Source organism: Anoplopoma fimbria, unplaced genomic scaffold, assembly GCF_027596085.1.
Source record: "Anoplopoma fimbria isolate UVic2021 breed Golden Eagle Sablefish unplaced genomic scaffold, Afim_UVic_2022 Un_contig_12842_pilon_pilon, whole genome shotgun sequence".
In the NCBI taxonomy this organism is placed as follows: domain Eukaryota; kingdom Metazoa; phylum Chordata; class Actinopteri; order Perciformes; family Anoplopomatidae; genus Anoplopoma; species Anoplopoma fimbria.
Window position 1 is genome coordinate 1,272 of NW_026552724.1, and position 3,773 is coordinate 5,044.

Here is a 3,773-nt window from a genome sequence, read left to right on the forward strand (position 1 = left end):
TTAGATGAGAGGATCAATATCGATCTCATGTCGGTGTGTTCAGTAAGTGATTAGCTTAGCTTAGCATAAAGGCTGAAAGCAGGTGGAAACTGTTAGCTTGGCCCTCCAAAGTTGAAAAATACAACAACAAACACGTCTAAATCTCACTGATTAACACGTCTTGTTTGTTGTATCTGGACACAAACAGTTATTAAAATAACAAATACTTTTTGTGTTTTGTGTGACATCACTTTCTGTTTCGACTCTGTTCCACCAGCTTCTGTGACTCAATAAGACTTTTAACTGAGTTATATTCCATTTTTACACCAGCAGTGGAGGAATGTAATTCATGAAGTTAACCATCATATCTCATCTGTAAACAACATATTTTCACACACTCTTGTAAAGGATTGAACTTTAATAACTGCTGCTACTTTTGTCAAACTTTCTGTGGGTGAAAATATTTGTTTTACAAAGTTCTTCACTCAAGACCTTTTAGGAGGCAGTAACTTGAGCTTCCTATAATATTTTTTAAATATTATTACCAGTGCATGAATATAACTTTCATTAGCTTTAAAACAATATATTTAAACATCATTGTTCTAATGAAATAAAATAAATAATAAAACAATTTCCCTCATTATAAACAAAGCTCTATTTTCTTATTAGAAACATTGTATTTTGTAATTTAATGTCTGGATTATTCAATTATTTTAAATTAATTAAGCTAAAAACCATACAAATGAATCCAAAATAATTATAAAAAGTTTTATATATATATATTTTTCCCACTTTTTTTTAATCCAACAACAAAACAGAAAATATCAGGAGAGCAACATACAAATACTGTCATATTAAACAATGTTCTTGTAGTGTTGTCACAGCATGAACACAAATATCCTTAACAAAGACCAAAAATCAATAATAAAAAACATTCAAATAAAATACATAATTTTTTACTATCAATTTATGTTTCATCTTTATTGCAATGCCCAGCAAGGCAGAGATGAGTAATATATTATAAGATGGCACTTATTAACCAAAAGTTTAGAATCTTAGCAGCGTTAACACAGTGATGATAATTTATACAAACACATGAACATGAGGTATAAAGCTCCAGTCGTCTTTCAATCAGTCCCAGTGATAACAGTGATAAAGAGTCCACATGGAGGGTCCATCTTAGTCCACCTCCTCAATGGTGGGCCCCTGGGAGCCGGCTCGTGCCTGCTCTCCACAGCTGCCTGCAGCTCTTCCTCCCTGGTACAACTTGCTGATGATGGGGTTACACACGTTCTCCAGCTCCTCCTGCTTGTGTTGGTACTCATCTTTATCAGCCAGCTGGTTGTTTTCCAGCCAGGCGATGGTCTCCTCACACTTCTCCGTCAGCTTCTTCTCGTCCTCGGCGCTCATTTTGCCCCTCAGCTTCTCGTCCTGCATGCTGCTCTTCACGTTGAAGGCGTAGGACTCCAGGGAGTTCTTGGCAGAGATCCTGTCCCTCTGAAGGTCGTCCTCGGCTTTGTATTTGTCGGCGTCCTGCACCATCCTCTCGATCTCTTCTTTGCTCAGTCGGCCCTTGTCGTTGGTGATGGTGATCTTGTTCTCTTTGCCGGTGCTCTTGTCCACCGCCGCCACGTTCAGGATGCCGTTGGCGTCCACGTCGAAGGTGACCTCGATCTGCGGGACCCTCGTGGAGCCGGCGGGATTCCCGTTAGATCAAACTTGCCCAGCAGGTTGTTGTCCTTGGTCAGGGCTCGCTCCCCTTCGTAGACCTGGATGAGGACGCCGGGCTGGTTGTCAGCGTAGGTGGTGAAGACCTGGGTTTGTTTGGTGGGGATGGTGGTGTTGCGTTTAATCAGAGACGTCATGACTCCTCCGACCGTCTCGATGCCCAGGGACAGAGGCGCCACGTCCAGCAGCAGCAGGTCCTGGACGTTGCCCGAGGTGTCGCCCATGAGAATGGCGGCCTGGACGGCGGCGCCGTAAGCCACCGCCTCGTCGGGGTTGATGCTCTTGTTCAGCTCCCTGCCGTTGAAGAAATCCTGCAGGAGCTTCTGGATTCTGGGGATGCGGGTGGAGCCTCCAACCAGGACGATGTCTTGGATCTGAGCCTTGTCCATTTTGGCGTCCCTCAGGGCCTTCTCCACGGGCTCCAGAGTTCCCTGAACAGGTCGGAGCACAGCTCCTCAAAGCGAGCCCTGGTGACGGAGGTGTAGAAGTCGACGCCCTCAAACAGAGAATCGATCTCGATGCTGGCCTGGGAGCTGGAGGACAGGGTCCTCTTGGCCCTCTCACAAGCTGTGCGCAGCCTCCTCAAGGCCCTCTTGTTCTGGCTGATGTCCTTCTTGTGTTTCCTCTTGAACTCCTCCACAAAGTGGTTCACCATGCGGTTGTCAAAGTCCTCTCCACCCAGGTGAGTGTCTCCGGCCGTGGCTTTGACTTCAAAGATGCCGTCTTCGATGGTCAGGATGGACACGTCAAAGGTGCCTCCGCCCAGGTCAAAGATCAGGACGTTACGTTCTCCCGACTTGCCTTTGTCCAGACCGTACGCGATGGCGGCCGCCGTCGGCTCGTTGATGATCCTCAGAACGTTCAGTCCCGCGATGACGCCGGCGTCTTTAGTTGCCTGTCTCTGGGAGTCGTTGAAGTACGCCGGGACGGTGACCACCGCGTTGGACACCTTTTGGCCGAGGTAGGCCTCAGAGATCTCCTTCATCTTGGCCAGGACCATGGAGGAGATCTCCTCGGGGTAGAAGGTTTTGTTCTCCCCTTTGTGCTCCACCTGAATCTTGGGTTTCCCTCCGTCTCCGACCACCTTGAAGGGCCAGTGCTTCATGTCCGCCTGCACCACCAAATCGTCAATCTTCCTCCCAATCAGTCTCTTGGCGTCGAACACGGTGTTGCTGGGGTTCAAGGCCACCTGGTTCTTGGCTGCGTCCCCGATGAGCCTCTCGGTGTCAGTGAACGCCACGTAGCTGGGGGTGGTCCTGTTGCCCTGGTCGTTGGCGATGATTTCTACTTTTCCGTGCTGGAAAACACCCACGCAGGAGTAGGTGGTGCCCAGGTCGATGCCGATGGCTACACCTTTAGCTGCAGACATCCTGGTTGTTTTTAATGTGTGTCCTAAAGATGCAGAGACAAAAATAAGAATAGTAAATACCTACATTATTATTACATTATGAATGAATCAATAAAGTCTTTCCCATCCTTAAATATCTATATACTACTTTATTGTTGTGTTATTTTTGTGGTACGGTCAAATTAATAAAAAATGTATCTGAATCACTGAAAATGTTAACTTAAAAATATTATGGCATATATCTCATTGCCAAACAATTGGGTAATTATTTTAATGTTGAAATTACAAGGATATATTCATGATTTTGTATAAATAACTCAACTTATTTGAATTGACTGTACATTAATGGAATATCAATTCAGCCTAAATTTGACATTTATTCAGAATTAGTCTTTGTTTAACCTAAAATACTTATAGCAGTATTGAAATATTACTGCAACAAAAAATGTATCACAAAACTGCTCTTGAAAAATCGCTTAAATACAACGCCTATAATCGTACTTACTGTCGTTAGAAGATGAGAATGTAGAGAGGAGAGAAGAAGAAGAGGTTTCTGCTCCGCTGTGTCGTTGCTCTCGTCGGTGTTCGTTTAGTCTCGATGCCGGTGACTTCCACCGCCGTTAGTTTATACTTTCCTCGCTGTCTTCTGGTCTCTTCTCGAGCTTTCCACTGGTGTTCTAGACCAATCACAGCTCGGAGCGGCTGTTCGACGTGATGA

General features: G+C 45.1%; 1 pseudogene; it reads right to left on the reverse strand.

Annotated features, from left to right (window-relative positions):
* Positions 1-765: 765 nt before the first annotated feature.
* Positions 766-3,691, reverse strand: LOC129116166 (heat shock 70 kDa protein 1-like; annotated as a pseudogene).
* Positions 3,692-3,773: the final 82 nt, after the last annotated feature.